The sequence below is a fragment of the Lycium ferocissimum genome, chromosome 7, assembly GCF_029784015.1.
Source record: "Lycium ferocissimum isolate CSIRO_LF1 chromosome 7, AGI_CSIRO_Lferr_CH_V1, whole genome shotgun sequence".
Lineage (NCBI taxonomy): Eukaryota > Viridiplantae > Streptophyta > Magnoliopsida > Solanales > Solanaceae > Lycium > Lycium ferocissimum.
The window spans coordinates 36860829-36882939 of NC_081348.1; the positions used below are offsets into that span (position 1 = coordinate 36860829).

Below are 22111 nucleotides of genomic sequence, written 5' to 3' on the forward strand. Positions count from 1 at the left end.
AAATTTTTAACTTTTTTCCAACTTAAAAAAAAGGAGAATTTTATTGATTTTGCACAAAGTTAAATTTTTTCTTGACGATTGGTTGTGACATAATATGCTAGAAATTGCTTCTTTTTTAAGTAAAAACTCGGTACTTTAAGAAAAACCTTATTATCCGAACAAAAAAGGTATTGTTTGATACTTAAAAGTAAACATGCTTAAACTCTATTTGGAATAAAAAAGCTTAAGGTCCACTGGCTAGGATATTGATGGGGTTAATTTGTGATTTTTCTTTTTAAATCAATTAAGATTTAGGGAGTATTGGCTGGAAATTATGAAATTGCATCGGTTTTGATACTTAAAAACATTTTATCATTACCCTTTGGATATTTGGGGATAATTTCAATAAATAAACCCTCGATGTATTTTCTCCATTGTTATTTTCTTCCTTTGCTTTTTGTCACAATTCAACATTCATTATAAGCGATTCCTTTTTTTAAATTAATACACGCGGTCAATACTGGAGCTCCTCTCTATGACTTCACACACAATCTAGTGAACTTACGTCATATAATAGACAGGAATTACGCCCCCCACGCGGCCACGCCTTCACACGGTTTTGCACCATTTTTTTTTTTTTAAATGTTCTTTTTTTTGGCAAAACTGTGTTATGCATACCTTTTGAATATTATGTTGCAATCCTAGAATCAATGCATGTCTACTTGGAATATGTTCTAAGCTCGAAAACTTTCAGTATTTTGTAATCCGTCCTAATTGATGTGACACATTTTTGTTTTTCGTCAATTCTAAAAATAATGTCATCTTTCTATATTTAGATGCATTTATCGTTAATGAAATAAGTCTTAAATCACAAATATCAAAAGTCTTTTTTTTCTTAAATTTTATGTCTAGTTAAATGGTGCCACATACGGAGGGAATGTGTCACACTAATCGTATGCGTTTTTTTTCTTTTTTCGTTTTACAAATTAGTTTACTTAAATCTCATGGATTCAAAAGTATAAAATTTGAACTCACTAATTTGTGAAATTAAAAAGGGTCCCACATTGCGGGCATCTATTTTTTATGAGAAATTAATTAGTTTTTTTAATTTCTCATTTGTTTTTAAGAGACATCGGGAATTTGGCTCCTCTGCATTACACTTTCTCTCTTAGATTTTAATAGCCTAGATTAAATTGACTTGACAAGCGTCATAACTATAGTTTAAGAGTTTATTTTGGAAAATTACTGAGGAAAATTTGAATTTCCATATATTGAGGAATCCATTAATATCATTATTTTTTGTTATAATTTTACATCTAGATATAAAACAGAAAGAAGAGTAATCAAAACCAGTTGTATAGAAGAGAGAAAAAGAAGATGATATGTTTAACTAAAATTTAATACATAGATAATTTCGTTAAATAATTTGTATTTGAATTTAAATTACGTAAAATGGAATGCTAATAATAATAATAATAATAATAATAATAAGAAGAATAAGAAGAAGAAGAAGAAGAAAGTAACATTAATATTAACGGTTGCCAAATTTGAGGGAGAAGAGAATTTTCTTATTAAAGTTAGGGAGTGCATTCCTAATTTATCTCATTAATTATGATTTAATATGCTAGTTAAGTTAATTTAATCTAGACCTTTAAAGTTTAAAATAAACAAGTGTCAATCATCTAAGGATGCATTTGAGGAAATGGACAAAATGTGTAACGGAGTGGAGCAAAATCCACGTATTGGTATGTTATAATGCGTGAAATATACTACTCGGCTCATTTGTAACACTATATCAGCTCCTTATCCTTGTAAATACTAAAGTGAAAATGTCAACCAAGTTGTTTGAAAACTTTGTTCTGCTTAGTTTCTATTTGACTTTTTTTTGGGGATAAATGATCATAAAGAAACAAACAAAACAGAGGTTTTTCTCTGATCCAATTATAACAAATCGATTCCTACCATTATCTCACATCCCTTGTCTTTATCATTCTAGCAGCTGCCAAAGAAAATTATTTGCTCACTGATCTTGACTTTGAAGCAACAGATGTCTGAGAAAAATTTCAGCAAGTTAAATCATCAGCTGCTCTTTTACTTAATCCAAATCATGCGTTTGATGCTTCGGTGGAAACCAAATTAGAAAATTTCATATTTATTTTGCAAAACATGTCTCGGTCTCGCAACTTCGGAAATTGAATTAGTCCTAGAATTCCTAGTTGTGTATCATTGAGGTGTTAGAAGTTCCTTTCTTTTTTATCTTAGTATCCCATCAAAACCAAAAGGAATAAATCAAATGGTCCTTTTGCTTTCTCCCATAGAAAATACGAGAGAGATTAATTCGATGCTATGTGGCATTAAGCCACATAACCATTAATTAGACAGTCGTTGAATTGACACCTCATTATTCGTTGCAGATGCATAGTGCCTTGCATCGAATTGACTCCTCGATAGAAAAGGATTTAGTGTTTTTAAGTCAATGGATGTAACGTAATCTCAATGGGAGAAATATGCTGTGTACAGCTCTGTACATATGTGGACTTGTTTGCATTGCATATTGTTTCTGATCAAGAATTTGATAAGAAGCTCTTGGATGACCACAGTTCCACATATCTACAAAGTTGTACCAGTATATAGCCCTATCTTTCGGTTCATAACAAATGTCCACCACTTGCCCATTTTATTTTGACTCAAAATAAGTATATATTTACATGATCAAGAAGAAATAACTTTATTTTTTACCCTTATTAAGTGCTAGTTACTAGATCCATTTACATGATCAAGAAGAAATAACTTAATTTTTTACCCTTATTAAGTGCTAGTTACTAGATCCATTTACATGATCAAGAAGAAATAACTTAATTTTTAACCCTTATTAAGTGCTAGATCCGAATGTGTGAAGTTAATAGTAATATACAAATTTTAATTAAGCGTAATTTAGTCAAAATACTTATTTTTTCTTAAGAATTTTGAATTTTCTTAAAAGGTGTTCTAAAAACTAATGAACATTTAGGAGGAGTAGTAACTTATATAGTGTCTAAAATCCTGTTATGACTTATGATAGTCTCTGTTTTTATTCTCTTAGTCACTTTTCCAATATACCATCATGTATACCATTATCAACCCTACATACTTTCTTCTACAAGGAAACTAAAATCAAGAAAGAAGTTTCTTAGGAAAACTTTTTCACAAAAGTCTCTCATTCCACAAGTTTTGACTTATTTATTGATTGTTTTTTTCAACTTATCTTTTGTTAAAAAGTGCTTAAATAATGGCACACGAAGAAGGAAATAACGGAAAGAGAGCTAATTATACAAAAGATCAAGAATTTTAACTCGCATGTCAAACACCTTTAAGAAAATTTCTGGAAAATAGTAACGCATGAAAATTCATGGGCACAATGCACATTATTTTTATTCTTCTTTTGGCTGGTAACTTGTGAATGATTAAGACAAAAACAAAACAAAACAAAAAAAGAGATCAAAAGTAGTACTCCAACTCTTCTATTCACTTATAGGTACATAGTCACAACTTACAACTCCCTGAAATCCCCCTTTGTAATGCGAGTTCTACACCATTTACAACTCCCTGTACTAATGTTTTGTTTCAAGTATAATACACTGTTTTCTTCCAGACCCAAAAAAGAAAACGGCTTATAGAATACTACTGACATTTTAAGTAGTTGTACAAAGAAGAACTAGATGCAGAGGAAAGGATCCCAGCAACAACAGTCTAGGAGGCAACAACAACATAACGTTGCCAGGCTGCAAACAAAAGCCATAAATCAGACAAGTTACCATAAACATATATAGTAAATGTAAAACGAAGAAGAAATCAAATAATGAAGAACCAAAGAAGAACAAATTAAACAATAATACTAAAACACTACTCTAGTTCTTTTAATACATAGTAAAAAAAGTAAATAAAAGTTTTAAAACTTGTGATCTTAGACCTAACACAAGATATGTGTGGCTACAAGACTTTAAAACTCGTGACCATAAAAAATGGCACGACATTTACCTATAAGCTAAGAGCTGCTCATTAAGAGAAACTTAAAAGTAGTAAAGATGAATTATTTCCTTAACAAAACATGTCATTCTATTTCGATAACATACAAAGTAATAACTAATTGTGATAAATAAACTGAAACAGATGGAATAGGAATATTACCAAGCCTCGAGAAAACCTGGTTGGCTCCTAGGAGGAGCAGCAGTATACATATACATAGGGGGTGCCATCACTGGAGGTCCCTCGTAATAACCTGTTACATTAATTCCACCATTAATTAATTACTATAGTTTCAGAAGTCTGGTGCGATAAATCTAATGCTAATACTTGCGTGTGGCAAAATCGAAGCTACTCTATCCTTCATTTTGATTATGCTCGGAATTCCTCATAGAAAAACTACATCTAAATTGTACATGGTCATTATTGGATAAACACTGGTATAGAAAATTATGTATCAATAGATAATATACCATCTTTGATTGACTTACGCGAAGCAAGCAGCCGTGGATTTAAATTTTCGATGGGATGTTCGGACATACAAAGGAAAGCAAAACGAAAACGCTAAGGGGTTCAACATCAGCCATGTATATATAAGATAATTTTCACCAAAATTAGCAAGGAGAATTAACCTGGAGCGGGGTAGGGATAAGCTACTTGCTTTGGTACTTCACTCATATTGTCTTTGTGTTAAATCTCAGTTTTTAATTTGGGGACAATATGTCAGTTGAACTCTGAACAAAGAAGGAACATCAGAATTTAAAGTCTCTGCATTATTATGTTTAAAGTTCTGTCCAAGTGACACCTGGGTCAGTTATCCATGCCAACAAAAACAGCTATTATACGCGGCAGAAGCATAATATAAGCATACAAAACCATCGCCACCGAAGATTGTCGTGGATAAGTACAATTTTGTCTGTCCTTAATTAGCTCGAGTTCGAAAACTGAATAGATACTGGACATTAATGAAAAATAATATTCCCTCCGTACTTATTCAAGTGTCTTCGGTCCGTCCCCAAAAAATACCCCTTTCTATATTTAGTAAGTTGACAAGTCAAATATCCTACATTACAAGTTTATAACCACAAGATCCAAAAAATATTTTAGTACATTATACACATCTTTAAATTAGGATCACGAGATTCAAAAGTGTGTTTATTTTTTAAACTACTTGCCTAATCAAACTAAGACACTTAAATATTGATATGGAGGGAGTAATAATAAAAAGCATACAACAACCTGGTGCTAATCTTTAATCTAAAATTTAAGTTTAAAATTAACAATTGAATTTATATTTAGGGTCAAGGGCATAGTGATTATAATTATCACAATTAACCTTTAAATGCTCTGTATATGTACGAAATAAACAATGAACAATAAATTAATAAGCAGTAAAATAAAAAGTTTTTTTTTTTTAAGCAAAACAGTAAAATAAAAAGTAAGAATGTTGTTATTCAATCTCAGATCAGCCGGAGAAGAAAATGTATGCTTGTTACAAATTCAAGAGTTTAAGCCATAGTAGTGATAAAAATTACACGTGAGAAAAAGGGGAGACAACTATAATCTAATCCTAAGGTAACGTTTTTCTAATTAAGCCCATCATCATGACTATTATACGCAGGTTTCTCAGATAACGGATACTGATTTTACCCTTCAACAATACCTTCTCAACGTTCGTCTCCTCTTCCTCTTTGTCCCAACATAATAAACCCACACTTTCCGTCGAAGGAGATTTTGATGCTGATTTAAAATTAATACTGATTTATGAATGTTGACTCGTTAAGTGCCCTCCAAAGGAGATGAGAAATTAAAATTGGTCTATTTATATGATTTGGAACAGTTTTCATCTCATGAACTAGTTTTTAGAGTTGGGTTAGGTTAAATGTAATTTTTTAATCATAATATTAGAATCAGACTCGTCCTAATTCATTGGTTGATTGATGTTGGGACCATTTTATATTTCGATGCTTCAAATATTCAATCCTGGCCGCGCGGGTAGTGTTGAATCTCACATCGTGGGGGTGAAGAGAATTGGTCTCATCATATGATCTTAATAATTCTTATCTGAGTTAGCTTCTTATCTGAGCTAGCTTTTAGGATTGAACATGACTAAATTTATTTTCTTATCAGAATGAGTGGATATGAATTATTACCGATTCCGAGAAGTGATGAACTATCAAGTATTGTTGGACAAATTTGAAGAAGAATACAAGAGGAAAATACTTCAAGTTGACGGGCAAGCTATTTTTTTTAGTTCATACATATATAACATGAAGTTTGAGGTTGATAACTCAACTTTATTCATGACTTTTGTGCTTTTACATTACTTAAGCATCCTCATTTGTACTATCATCATATAGTGTATTATAAACTCCGTGATGATCATAAAATACCTAATTTTCTCTAACTCTTATTGTGTTCATGCTTGTTAATTAGTAGAGGTTCGTTACCTCATTATGATTAGTAAGGTAAGCCCTAGGCCCCCTGCTTGTACTTTTCTCTTTGAGGTTCACTTTTATTTATTAATAAAAAAAAGAGCTTAAAAAAATGAATTATTACATGTGTATGTAATTTTTATTTTTGTTCTATATGTGTACATGTATCTTGAGCTAGAAATAATAGGCTGAGTTAAATCTATAAAGTCCGCCTTAAATTGATAAACATACAAACATGATAAAGAATATTTTATTTATAAACTCCATACTATGAGAATGGCTAACAATTATCCCAATATATTTATAATAATAGTACGAAATCTATTTTAACTTAAAATAGAAACATCTATTCTTATATAAATTTGACTAAAATTATAACTAATTATAAACATGAATGATACCAAATTCTAATCAATTTTGATTTCTTAAAACGAAGAACTATTTTTTCTAACATTCTCTCACAATACAAAATTGTAATTCTAATTTTTGATTCACTCGTCACCCTCTTCCAATTTGTTGAAACATTTTCTCTTCAACCTTCAACAACACTTTCACTTCAACTTCAATTGTTGAAGCATTTTTTTTTCAACCTTCTGTTGTTAAAACACTTTCTCGTCATCCTCCAATTGTTGAAGCACTTTCTTTTAAATATTCAACTGCTAATGAGAAAATGCATTATTGAAAATGCTTCAACAATTAAAGGTTGAAGTGAAAGTATTTCAACCTTAGTTCTCTAAATTATAATGAATAAAGTAGGGAACTTTGGAGCGATGGTAGTTTGATAATTTGTAGATTCGAGCTGTGAAATTGCCAAAGATGCGGCCTTTTCCTAACTCCCTTTTTTTTAACTGTAATATATAATAACGCATGAAAATCCATTACTTTCATCATTTTTACATTCCTTTTGTCTGGTCACTCGTGAACAATTTAAACCAAAAAAGAGATCAAAAGTAGTACCAACTACTTGTTCACTTTGAACAACACTGAGGACAGCGGTTCATTGTGCATAGTCACAACTCACAACTATATATGTAACTGCACCATCTATATCACTCCCTGTATACTAATTTTTTTGTTTAAGTAACATAACTGCTTTTTTCTGACTCCCCCCCAACAAAAAAAAAAAAAAAGAAAAGGACAACGGCCTGTGGATAATAAGAAGAAAAGATGAGAGATCATAAGTGAATACTAGTACTGCCATTTAAGTAGTTGTACGGAAAAAAAAAAAAAACTAGATGCAGAGGAACGGATCCCAGCAGCAAGAGTCTAGGAGGCAACAACAACATAAAGTTGCCAGGCTGCAAACAAAAGCCATAATCAAACAAGTTATAATTATAACTAGAGAACTTAACCGCGCTTTGCGCGATAACTTTGAATTTTTTTCTTTAAATAGTAAAACTCTTGTTTAGTGTAAAGAAAGGTGTCACATGAGTAAAGGGGCAAAAGAGTCTTTTCACAATTATCGTTAAAGTCCTAATTTTTTTACATTCATTAGTTAGTTAGAAGTATAAAGGAAAGGATAACAAATAGTTTTGGGTTCATTCGTTTTATTCTGAATAATGAAAGAATCATCTTCTCTTCTTCTCAAGGCATATCTTTCTTTTTAATACCCATTAATTCTTCCACAATTAGAAAAACTAGAATTCCTAGTTGTTGTTCATTCTCAATTTCTGAAATTCCCCAATCTCTATTCTCAATGTCTAAAAAATTTGGTCTGTAAATCTTGATAAATCTGATCAACATGACTGGAAATCTTGATCCTAATCAAAGGATTAATGGCGTTGAAACAAGCAATGGCAATGGCAGCAATGGCACAACTGAGATTGACTATGATCATCCTCTTTTCTTATCCCCTGCAGATGTAAGTGGAATCAACCTCATATCATTTCAACTCAAACAGATTGCTTGCAGTCGTAATAAACTGGGTCACAATGCAAAAGATACCATTGTTCGCGAACTCGCCCTCAGCCAATTGGAGGATAATGTACGTTGCACAAGTAGGTCTGGAAGAACTTCAGGAAAGGTTCACCAAGATTGATAGTTCAAGGTCTTATAACATACATAAAGAGATAGCACAGTCAACTGCCGCAATGCAATTTTTCAAGATTAAAGAATATGCTCTTATACCGCAACACTTACGTGTGAATGCCCGGTTGTCAAAAGATTATGTAGAAAAATTCCTTCAAAAAGGAGTCAAATATTGTTGATGAATCCGTTTCGGGCCTATGGTACGGTAATTAGTGATGAGGACAAAGTCAAACATTGGGACCAAATCCCTTTGATGTGGCAATGTACTCAAGGTCGAAGTAAAATTACAATGGTAACCAGTATAGTAGTCATAGCACTACTCAGTATAATAATCCAAGTCAAAGGTTAAGTAGAGACTTGTTCATCGTGTTTACTTGCTACAAGATCGTGGGTTACCTCCTAAAGTAAAAAAAAATAATGTCATAAGGGGATTTTGGCCATGGGCAAGAATATGCTTACATGATGCAAAGTCAAAACTTGGGTGCTGTCAACCAAGGAGCACCAGTTGGTCCTGAGAAAAATCCAAGTTTACAGGGGTGCTCATTCACTAAAGAGCAATATGAACAAATTCTGAAATTCTTGAACAAAGATGCTGAAAAGGCTTATGCAAACAATAAAAGTCCAAGCCATATAATCGGTTAAAATGGATAGTGGACACAGGTGCATCAAACCATATGGTCTCTGATGTGAATTCATTAGATAAGGACACAACAGGCACCGAAAACCAAAGAAAGTGTTTCTCCCTAACGGTGATGTCACAAGTGTTTTACATGTCGTGGAAAAAGTACATTAGCTTGGGATACTATATCTAATCGTGTTTCATATTTCAAGTTTAAGATCACTATTAAAATGCTCGCTTTTGTTTTTGTCCCCGACTTCGCTTATTCCAGATCTTCTTCATGGACTTTTTCACAATCATCAAGTAATGGAGAGATAGCACTAAACATCAAGGCCGGAGACAAAGACAATGAAGCTGATAATATAGAATTGTGGCATAAAAGGTTTGGCCATGTATCTACTACTGTCCTTAGTAAACTGATTACTGCAAAACAAGATGTGATAAGTGAAAGATTGAGCAAATGTACTGTGTGTCCATGTGCCAAACAGACTAGGCAACCTTTTTCTACTAGTTGTATTAAGACTTCTGAGTGTTTTGAATTGGTTCATATGGATTTGTGGGGACCATACAAAGTCCCTACTTATGATGGCAACAAGTATTTTCTTACGAAAGATGACTAACGACCGGATTTTTTTGTTAAAGTTGAAGTCTTCAATAAAATATTTCCTAACTCTCGTTAAAAAATCGATTAAGTCTGTCAAAGTTATTAGGACAGATAATGGTACTGAATTTGTGAATGCTGCATGTGATAGTCTATTCAAGGGCTTAGGAATTATCCACCAAAAATCATGTGCCTATACCCCTCAGCAAAATGGAGTTGCTGAGAGGAAGCACAGACACATTCTAGAGATCACAAGAGCTATTCGGTTTCAAGCATGAATTCCTATCAAGCTATGGGGTTATTGTGTGTTGGTCGCCGTCTACCAATAGATTAAAATCGCAATAAGTCACCATATGAACTTCTATACAACAAACCACCTACACTCAGTCACTTAAGGGTGTTAGGATGCATGTGTTATGCTAAGGTGGTACAAGAACAAGACAAATTAATGTCTAGGTCCAAAGCAAAAAGCATGTGGGATATGCGACCACTCGTAAAGGTTATTACCATTTTATGATCTTGCGACCAAAGAAGTGTTTGTTAGTAGGGATGTGATATTCAGGGAACATATTTTTCCCTTCAAATCTAGTGACTTAGAAGCACAACCTGTCTTCACTCCTGTTGAGTTACACAACCTTATGACTCACCTACAAGACACTGCTCATAAACATAATTCAGGAATGATCAATCCTTCTACTCAACCTATTGACACTGACACTGATATACCAGAATTAACTGAAATACCAATTTCTCAATCTTCAAATCACTCTTTATCTACTCCATCTCTTCCCGTGCTCAAGCTTCATCATTTCCAATCCAACCTCGTTGAACCGTATGCACAAACTTCTCATAATCATCAATCTATGCAAAATACTAGAGTATCTGGTAGAGGCAAGAAACCACCGATATGGATGAAAGATTTTGTCTCCTTAAATGCTCATCACACCAATCCATACTCCTTATCAAACTATATGACTTATGACCATCTATTCAAGCATTTGCATTTCGCATCATCAAAAAATCAACCAAATACCTACTTAGAAGCAATAAAAGACCCTAGGTGGGTAGCAGCTATGAAAAATGAGATAGAAGCACTGGAAACCAATAATACATGGGAGGTGGTGACATTACCTAGTGGGAAAAGTCCAATTGGCTGCAAGTGGATTTTTAAAATAAAATACAAGTCAAATGGGGAGATTGAGAGGTTTAAAGCAAGGTTGGTGGCCAAAGGATTTAGTCAAAAAGAGGGGATAGATTACCACGAAACATTCTCACCTGTGGTGAAAATGAAAACTGTTAGAACTATTTTGTCACTGGCTGCTTCAAATAAGTGGCACATCCATCAAATGGATGTTTTCAATGCCTTCTTACAAGGGGACTTAGAGGATGAAATTTACATGGACCTTCCTCGTGGATTTGTCGGCGGGGAGAAAAAGGTATCAATCAAATCATTGTATGGCTTAAAACAAGCCCCAAGACAATGGAATGCTAAGTTGACTGAAGCATTGGTAAGAGATCAATTTCAACAGAGTCAATATGATTACTCTCTTTTCTTCAAAAAATCTACTGAGGGTATCACTATAGTCCTAGTATATGTAGATGACATGCTCATCATCGCAGACAATTTTTGATCAAGAAACCAAAACAAAGATTACAAAAAGCCTTCAAAATGAAAGACTTAGGCGAAAAATTTTTCCTTGGAATTGAGTTTGCTAGAACCGAACAAGGCATCTTGATGCATCAAAGGAAATATGCCTAGAAATCATATCCAAACAGCCTAAGTCAAGAAAACCGCAATTACACCTTTGGACTACAATGTGAAGTTAACAACTAAGGAGTATGATGACTTCATAGCTAGCAGTGACCAAACTAAGATCACTAATGATGAAGAGTTGTCTGATCAGAGTACTTATCAGAGGTTGATTGGTAAACTGCTGTATCTTACAATGACCAGACCTGATATATCATTCAGTGTACAACACTTAAGTCGGGCCTTCTACAAATTAAAAGGAGTCACACACGAAAGGATTGATAAAGATACCTCAAGAATCAACCTGGCCAAGGTATCCTACTATCAAGCAAAGAAAACAAAGAATATCCGCCATCGTGATGCAGATTGGGTCGCTTGCCCATTAACAAGAAAATCGGATCGTTACGTAGTAAAGATGGGTGAATCCTCGATAACTGAAAGCTAAAGAAGCACCACAACGTGTCTGAAGCTCACCGAGGCCGAGTATAAAGCCTTGCCAACATCAAGTTATCGAGCTAGTATGGATACTAGGATTACTTAAAGAAATTGGCAGGGAAGTTCCAACACCAGTCAAGATATACAGTGACAACAAAGCTGCATTACAAATAGCAGCAAATCCAGTTTACCACGAGAGAACTAAACACATAGAAGTTGATTGTCACTACATAAGAGAGAAGATCTTACAAGGGTTGATTGCCACAGAATACATTTCCACACATGACCAGCCTGCTGATATCCTAACAAAAGGATTGAACCGAGTACAACATGAACACCTCTGTTCCAAGCTAGGATTGTATAACATCTTTGCAATGCCTAGCTTGAGGGGGAGTGTAAAGAAAGGTGTCACATGAGTAAAGGGGCAAAAGAGTCTTTTCACAATTACTGTTAAGAAGTCCTAATTACAGTTAGTTAGTTAGAGTGTCATTAGTTAGTTAGAAGTATAAAGGAAAGGATAACAAATAATTTTGGGTTCATTCGTTTTATTCTGAATAATGAAAGAATCATCTTCTCTCTCTTCTCAACTGTATATCTTTCTTTCTCTTAGGGTTTAATACCCATTAATTCTTCCACAATTACAGTTTTCCTAATTTTTTAAATAAAATAGAAATGAATAAAAAGTAAAGAAACTAAAAGTAGAATAGAAAACAAAAGAAATAAATGGCAACATAAGTTACAGTGATGTCCATTGGATTACGTTTCAGTTATGTACTTCTTTTCTTATTCTCTTACCTTGTACAGTATACTTTTTGAATTATATTATATTTTTTTATTTCATGTAGTAAAATTTTCATGTGCTGACTATAATGTTTCGAAATGCCAACACTCCCTTTTGGGGTACAGGGAGTAATAGGAACAGAATGGTCAATAGTTGTAAAGAAATTTGATTTCAAATAAAAAGATGTGGGGAGATATTTAAGGTTTTTGTTACCATTTTAACACTTCAAAAGGAAAAGGAAAGGAGGAAAATGACATTAGGCGTTCACAATTTCAACATTATCCACGTCCGTTTCTATTTTTTGCTTCATCTCCTTCGAATGTTTAGTGAATCTTCATTCCCCTCTTAAATTTGACAAAATTCACAAGCAGGTAGAGCCATTCATATTAGATCAAAAGAGTACTATCTTCAACATTTGAACGGACCTTCAAAAGAATATTACAGCAATTCCGATGTTAAAACAAAAATCAGATATGAAGCACATCAATGAATTACCAAAAAACCAAAAATAATGTTAATATTATCACATCCAAAGTAATTATATTGTAGGCCTAAAAAATAATTTTAAAAAAATTATAAAGATTTTTTTTTTTAAAAAAAAGGACCAACCTGACTTCAAATTAAAGGAATGACAAAGTCATCAGCAACATAAAGAGAGCTTCCCCCCACCAAAAAAAAAAAAAAAAAGAATTGTCAACCACAAAATAAATGCTTACGTTGTTAGAACCAATCTCTTTTGAAGAAGGTAGATTTAAACCTTTCGTTAAGATTTAGCTTTTCAACAATATTACCTGATGGTGAGAAGAGATATCTCCCATAGTTTCCATCCAACGTAGTAGATGGGCTTCCAAAAATAAAGAAAAATTAGCCATAAACCCGTTAGTCCATAACCTCTTACTTATGAGTCAAAACATAAAAGAACAGAAGTAAATAATGTACTCATTACTAATAACAATATTTAAATTCAATACAATCACACATCATAATATAAGAAATAAAATGTCCTACCACAGGTCCTTGAAGAACCGTTTCTCACAATCGCTCACTTTCATTGCTACTGCTGCTATTAAGAAATAATTCGACGATGAAATTCAGTGCTTGCGGCGGCTCCTGCAAGGTATCTTACTTTCTTAGTTTTCAATAAGTGAAGATAGAATGCCTTGTGATTCTATAAAAGTGATTGTGATTTGCGAATCTGGACGTACAGATCACTTAAAGTAAATTATTACTTGTCAATATGTCATTGAATTAAACACAAGAATATTAAGAAGAAAATAGTACCCCCACAAGGGATTATTCATAACCATACAAACCCAAAGAGATGAAATAAAACAGAGTAGACAAATGACACCCCAAAACGACCAAAATAGATAAATGTGAACGTGTTATTGGCTACTGGATGAGCAAAAACTTTTTTGTTGTTGAACAAAACATGTATTATTTGAGATTTTCAATAGATTTAAACAAAAATCAAAGTTTACCTCTCAACCATGTTGCCACTCCCAAACGAAGCAAAAAGTGACAGACGCATTGGATGAGCCCAACAGGTTCTCTTCTTTCTTATTTTCTGGGCGGAGACTTTTGGCTTTCTAGTTGATAACAGAATTTATGAGTCTTTTCAGTTTATATCTAACAGTCCTCTATTTAATAATGACATTTAGGCATTTCCCATTAAATTAGATTGGAAAAAAAATAGAAGAAAATGCCAAAAAAACAAGAAAAAAGATAAATATGAATGGAGGCGATATATAGAGAGGTGGCACATAGGATTGACTATTCCTAGTTTTATTATATATATATATATATTGATTACATAGTAAAACGTAAAACAAGGAAGACATCAAATAATCAAGAACCAAAGAAGAACAAAACAATAATAGTAAAACACTACTCTAGCTCTCTTATCCCATTTATGTGATGTAATCTGAATTACAAAATGTACAGTTAGGAAAAAAAAAAAGACTTTAATACAACAATTATGTGGTTACCAGACTTTCAAAACTTGTAACCTTAAAAAAGAATCTCACAAGCTTCTCATTAAGAGAAAGTAAAAAGTACTTCAATTATTTCTAGATAAAAAACATCTCATCTTGTTTTGAACATGCAAATATATCTTTTTTTTTGGTCCAACCAGTAGTAATATCTATTAGGTTGTTCCACCTATATTTTTATAAAGTGTGTCACGTAAATAGAAACGTATAGAATAATAAACATTACCAGGCCTCGAGAAAACCCGGTTGGCTACCAGGAGGGGGAGCAGCAGTGTACATAGGGGGTGCCATCACTGGAAGTCCCTCGTAATAACCTATTACGAATTACGATATTAGTTCCACCATTAATTAATTAATTACAAATAATCAAAGCTACTATACTTCATTTTGATTAAGCTCCAAAATCCTGCTAGAAAAACTAATCTAGATTATATATGGTCATTATTGGATCAACTTTGGTTTAGAAAAAATATATCAATAGATTATACGCCATCTTTGCATTTTGATTGACCTACGCGCAGCAGCAAAGTTAAGATTGGAAAAATTACATTGCATATGTAAAATTAATATTAAGTTCATTAATATAAAGTATATATTGAATTTCTTTGGCATCTTCGGCGTGTTTATTTCCTTATATTTAAAATTCCTCTAATGAAAATCCTGACTCAATTACTGATGTGAAGATGTAAAAGTATCGTGTTATTCATTCGGTAATTAAAAGACCAAGTTTTAGCAATTCAAATAAAAGTTTTTCTAACTAGCCTAAACTCATGACGAGGACTGAGGAGATAGATACAAGTAGTAATTAAATTAGCAAGGAGAATTAATTAACCTGGAGCAGGGGCGGGGTAGGGATAAGCTGTTTGCTTTGGTACTCCACTCATATTGACTGTACTGTTAGCTGGTGCTTGACTTCTTTGTGTTGAATATTCTTGAGTGTTTGGGACAACCTCTGGACAATAAACATCAGAAAAAAACGACTGTATTAATATTGTTTGAATAAGTTCTGTCCAAGTGACACCTGGGTCGGTTATACTTATCCCTGCCAACGAAACGATTACATTATACGCGGCAGAAGCATAACATAATGCATACAACAGCGTCATCACCGAAGACTGTTGTACGATAAATACTACTTACTATCTCTTTATCCATACTTAACTCGAGTTCGAATTTTAGGATTAAACAAATGCTGAATAGATACCGATCATTAAATGAAAAATAAGAAAATTAAAGTCTACAACAACCGGGTGCTAAAACTAGAATTTGAATTTCTTTTGTCGCCCCAAAAAGAAAAATTTGTTCTAGAAAGCACATTACAATAATTAAAGCCATATATAGGAAATATCTTTAGTTAGTAGGCGGTGCACGTAGTATGACGAACCAATTCAAAATTTAATGATTGGCTTTTGAATGCTGAGTCCCGCTTAGTTGGGATGAAAAGAGAATTGACCCTTTTATATTTTTTCGGGCAATCTTTTTATTATGAACTAATTTTGGGGTAGAGTTAGGCCCTAATTTATCTTTTATCGTGATATCAAAATTAGAACCATTCCAAATCATTGCTTATCAACCAATCTTAATACTATTCACACTTCAAATATCCAGTCCTGCATATTTAGAGGGTGTTAAGTCTCACAGCGTTGGAGTTGTTGGTCTCTTTATATGATCTTGATCAATCCTCACCTCATAAACTAGTTTTTAGAGTTGAGTTACCCCAAGGTTCATTTTCTTATTCACGAGAGAAATATGAATTATTACACGTATGTAATTTTTATTATTTATTTATATGTGTATAATTTGAGCCAGAAATAATAGGTTGAGAATTTATAAAATTCGCATTAAATTGAGCTCTCAAATGATGTGAATATACAAACATTATTGCTTTATTTGCATATATATATTTGGAACTAGCCATATATGCCCGTGCAATGTACGGGCCGAACATGTTTATTCACTTTAATTAGCCTGTGTTTAAGGTTTGTATTTTGTAAATAATTTTTAAAAATTTGTCATAGTCATGACAATGAAAGTTGCTCATCAATGTGGAAAAAAAAATTGTAAGAAGGTGAGGGAAAATTAATATTTAGATTTTAGATTTTAGATTTTTTTTTCTTTTAAAATTGTTTAATATCTTATATGTATACTTGACAAGTTGATATTCATCTCAATCAATTAACCGTTCGAGATCCAAACATAAGAATCATTGTTGTATATATTGGTTTTTTTAAAAGCAAAACAAATAAAATATTTTTATTAAATTAATTGAAAAAATATGAGAAAATAAATGTGTCAGATAATTAAAATTGAAGTACATACGTCTATGGAATAAATATTAAGTATTATGACATATTAGAAATGCGATATGTTATATCGTAAATCACCAAATTTTAATTCCGAAATGAAAATATAAAGTAATACATTTTATAAATGTAAGGAAACAATAATCAGAGAATGCAAAGGAGAGTAAGATAAGTAGAGTATTTAATACTTTAAACATGAAAAGAGGACGAACAATAACAATGCAAATTTGTACCAAAAGTTATATAAATTGCACACTTTAACCAACTACTTTTTTATACACTTAGACATTTGTCATCTCTCTCCAATAGACTATTTTCAAGAATATTTATTAGAAAGGATTAATTTTATTTTGAGAGAGACTATAAATGAACAAGTAATTTGGACACACACATATTATATTTTTCAAGAACGCGAAAAGTCAAGAGTGAACAAGTAAAAGTGCACGGAGAAAATAAATGTCTCGAAAAATTTAAATTGAAGTGTGTCTATGGAATAAATATTAAGTACTATGACATATTAGAAATGTCCACGTGGGATTAAAAAATAGTTGGGTAAAATGTACAAGTTATATAGCTTATGGTACAAGCATTCATTGCGTGTACAATTTGTTAAGCTTTTGGTACAAGTTTGGGCAGCGGCGTTCGTACCCCCAAGCCACTTATATATATTAGAAATATGGGAAGAAAATAAATATTCGGCAAAAAAACGTAAAAAGTCAAAAGTGAACAAGTAAAGTGCGGAGAAATAAATATGTGTCGGAGAATTAAAATAGAAGTGCACACGTGTATACATGAAAAGAGAATAAATATTCAGTACTATGACATATATCCACATGTGATTTATTAATTCTTAAAGAATGTGAAAAGTCAAAAGTGAACATATTAAAGTGCACGGACGAAATAAATTTGTGTAGGAGAATTAAAATTTGAAGTGCATACGTCTATACATGAGAAGGGAATAAATATTAAGTACTATGACATATGTCTATGTGGGATATAAAAATTATTGGATAAAGTGTACAAGTTATATAGCTCATGGTACAAGCATTTATTGCATGTACAATTTGTGAAGGTCATGGGAAAAAAAAAAATATTCAGCACAAACGTGAAAAGTCAAAAGTGAACAAATAAAAGTGCACGGAGAAAATAAATGTATCGGAGAATTAAAATAGAAGTGCACACGTGTACACATGAGAAGAGAATAAATATTCAGTACTACAGTATATATCCACATAGGGTTTATTAATTCTTAAAGAATGTGAAAAGTCAAAAGTGTACAATTTGTGAAGCTTTTGGTACAAGTTTTGGCAGCTGTGTTCGTACCCCCAAGCCACTTATATATATTAGAAAAGAAACATGGGAAGAAAATAAATATTCAGTAAAAACGTGAAAAGTCAAAGGTGAACAAGTAAAAGTGCACGGACGAAATAAATATGTGTCTGAGAATTAAAATAGAAGTGCACACGTGTATACATAAGAAGAGAATAAATATTCAGTACTATGACATATATACTCGTGTGATTTATTAATTCTTAAAGAATGTGAAAAGTCAAAAGTGAATATATTAAAGTGCACGGACGAAATAAATTTGTGTAGGAGAATTAAAATTTGAAGTGCATGCATCTATACATGAGAAGGGAATAAATATTAAGTACTATGATATATATCTACATGGAATATAAAAATAGTTGGATAAAGTATACAAGTTATATAGCTCATGGTACAAACATTCATTGCGTGTACAATTGTGAAGCTCATGGGAAGAAAATAAATATTCAGAAAAAATGTGAAAAGCCAAAAGTGAACAAGTAAAAGTGCACGGAGGAAATAAACATGTGTCGGAGAATTAAAATAGAAGTGCACACACGAAGAGAATAAATATTCAAGTATATATCCACGATTTATTAATTCTTAAAGAGAAAAATATTGAACATATTAAAGTGTACGATATAAATTTGTGTAGGAGAATTAAATTGAATTTTACGATTATATATAAAAGAGAATAAATATTCAAGCTAGAATACAAAAGTCAACAAGTAAACATACGCCTATATATAAGGAATAAATATTATAATATGTCTAGTATAAAAATAGTTGGATAAAATGTAATTATATAATTACAAGCATTCATATGTCTATACATGAGATTATACAAGTGAGAATAAATATTCGATTCCCCACCACTTATATAAAATGTTGAAAATGAAAACGAAAAAGGCTCAAATATGCCATCCAACTATCTAAATGGCTATTTAAATAGTTTACATTTATGCCATCGAAAATAAATGGTCGGAGAATTAAATTTGATGCTATTTATCAATAGTTTGAATCATATGCGTCGCCGTATATATATGATTCATCTATGCCATATTTCATTAAAGGATTTTAAATATTAAATACTTCAACTAGATATGATTGTGGGTGTGGGATATAAATTAATTTGGTATTTAAAATTGGATAATTAATATACGAGACCTTAATCGGAGGCCACGTGTCATTTCGGTATTATAAACATTAAAAAATGGCATGATGAGTCATTTTTGTAACGTATAATTTATGATAAAATGATAATTGTTCCTATAAGTGAGGGCAAATGAGCCATGTTCGTACCCCCACCGCACTTACATAAAATGATGAAAATGAAAATGTGAACGAAAATGGAGGAGGAGAATAAAGGTATATATTTGACAATTACGAGCATCTTATTTGCTGAATCTCGTACAACCCAACCAAGAGAATAAAAACTTTTGAAGATCCTTATTCCATTCTTCTTTCCGCGTTATTCCTTGGTGGACATGTTAACCAGCAACTTGATTGGACAGTTTAGAAATGCCTGCTAATAGGAAAAGAATAAATGTGTGGCACGCAATGCTCATAATTAATGCTTTGCTTCGTGTTCAGTTTTGTTAGGCTAGATTTTCTGAAAAGTAGATTCATTTTTACCGCAATTTATACCGTTAAATGATGATTTATAACACTATCCTGTTTATCTCTGCATTGTCTTTCTTTTTGATATGTTTGCGTTAATTTGGGCTTTTCTTTTTGCTATGCTTTTGCCATTATATGGTGAAAGATCTATCAACGGTGACAATATATATATATTACAAACTGGCCGTCCATAAAAAAAAGATTTTAGGGGACAGAAAAAGGGGCAAAAAAGATGTAATTCCAATTTTTGTTTTGTAGTTTACATAATGAAACTGCAACTCTCTCAAAGAGTTTAAAGATTTAAAAGAAGACTATTACAAGATTACTCCCAATAATACTGTTGTTCCAAAAGAACTTATTTACATGACAATTCTTATTTGGTGGTACAAAGCAAGAAGAAATAAAAGAATAACTGAACTTGGCAGCCGGCACACCTCAATTACCAGACACAGATTACAGAGGGATCACAGCAACACTCATCTAACAGGCAACAACAACACAGAGCTGCTAGGCTGCAATTATCACAAGACAAAAAGAAAAAGAGTTACTGTACTTACTTAATAAAAAGCATCTTTTAGCAACAAAAGAAAAAAGAAAGGAATAAGAATTAAAACAAGAAACCCACAAAAATCGAATCCCCATATTATAATCTGTTCCCCTGTCCCCAATGTAGTTAAAAAAAAAAAACACAAAAAATGAAAATTTAAAAAGAGTTTTAACTTATGCACACTAGCATTACAATGTAAAATGACTGGCGATTCACCTAAAAGATAACTATAGATAATCTTCCTTAAAAGTGAATCAAATTCCTAATACAACCGTCCAAAAGTACATTGCAAGTGTTAAAAAAAAATTATACAAAAAGTCAGTATATGTAAGTTAAATCCATCAAGTCAAGGAAAGGCTAAAAACCACTTTTTTTTTTCTTTACCGTATTACACTAGTATTATGAGAATCACACAAAAGAAAATCATGTATTTCTATGAAAAAAAATTAATTAAGGATAGTAGAGGCATGGTTATATTACCATCCTTCAAGAAAACCTGTGTTTTTCTGAGGTGGAGGAGCAGCATATGTTGGTGGCGCCATCACAGGGGGAGGAGGACCCTCATAATACCCTATTTCACAAACAAAAATAATAATAAAAAATTATATGCTTAACTAATTATTTTTCTTAAATCTTCCACCAGACCATAATTTTAGCAAATACAAAAAGAAAAAATATTTGGATGTGTTATTACCTTGACCTTGGGCAGGGTATGGATAACCATATTTTGGTGGCTCATTCATGTCTTAATTTCACTAAATTAAAAAGACTCAATAGAAGAGGAGAAAAAAAGAGAAAGCAAAGCAGAAATTTGATGGTATATGAAAACTTCAGCTTCAGAGTGGATTTATTCTTGTATACACAAATAATATATACTAGTAACAAAAGAGCTTTTGATGAGAATGAGAATATGATTCCTTTCACTTCTTGTTTTTAGGTACGTCTTTGGATGGCGAAAGAAGCAACTGGAGAAAAAGTGAAGGGTCTAGAAGAGTGAAAGAACAAAAGCAACTTTGCTTGCAGTTGTCAAAATTTGCAGCCCCGTATACAATTACTACTACTTTAGTAATATATAGAAAGAAACTTCACAAAACCACAATAACTTAGATATTGTAAAGAGGTTGAGTAATTCTTTTAATGTTTATTGTTGTTGCCATCAATGTTATCTGCTAGGGTAGTTGCATGTCTATGCAAATACTACTACTACTCTACCAGGGACATCTAGCAAGTGGCAACCGTACAAGAGCTTAAAATCTTTAACTAATTGTTTCTAACTTGAAATGTAATAATTATTTGCACATAATATTCTACTAAATTAATTAATGTATTTTTAGTATATATTTTTGTATTAATTTATTATAATTAAATGAAATATATTTTTACTTTAATTTATAGTTTTTATAATTAAATTATTTAATTTGATATAAATATTGAGTATGGCAACATATTTATCTTATCTCATCAGATTTTTGCAACAATTTTTGGTCAGCACTGAATTTATTGCAAATGCAACTTGCTTGCTCCAGCTAAACTTAGTTGGCTTAACAAGCTTGGATGGTCCAATAATTTAAGGGAAAAAGAACACCTATGTCCGTCACACACAAAATAATTATACTTTCATGCTTTTTTATTTTTATACCCCAAAACTATTTATTCTTTATACTCATTGTAGCTTTTGTAGGTAATTGTCTCTTTTTTCTTCTCTCCTTTTT

At 32.1% G+C, this 22111-nt stretch overlaps 3 long non-coding RNA genes across 3 annotated transcripts; all 3 read right to left on the bottom strand.

The window, feature by feature from the left end:
* Window positions 1-3366: 3366 nt before the first annotated feature.
* On the bottom strand, window positions 3367-5213 carry LOC132064750 (uncharacterized). The gene is made up of 3 exons (XR_009416624.1): window positions 4614-5213; window positions 4147-4237; window positions 3367-3740 (listed from the first exon to the last, which is right to left on the bottom strand). It is a non-coding gene; the product is annotated as an uncharacterized LOC132064750 (long non-coding RNA).
* Window positions 5214-7380: 2167 nt separating this feature from the next.
* LOC132064751 (uncharacterized) lies at window positions 7381-15604 on the bottom strand. The gene is made up of 3 exons (XR_009416625.1): window positions 15454-15604; window positions 14848-14935; window positions 7381-7714 (listed from the first exon to the last, which is right to left on the bottom strand). It is a non-coding gene; the product is annotated as an uncharacterized LOC132064751 (long non-coding RNA).
* A 4466-nt stretch (window positions 15605-20070) lies between these two features.
* Window positions 20071-21473, bottom strand: LOC132064752 (uncharacterized). Its single transcript, XR_009416626.1, has 3 exons — window positions 21094-21473; window positions 20880-20970; window positions 20071-20364 (listed from the first exon to the last, which is right to left on the bottom strand). It is a non-coding gene; the product is annotated as an uncharacterized LOC132064752 (long non-coding RNA).
* Window positions 21474-22111: the final 638 nt, after the last annotated feature.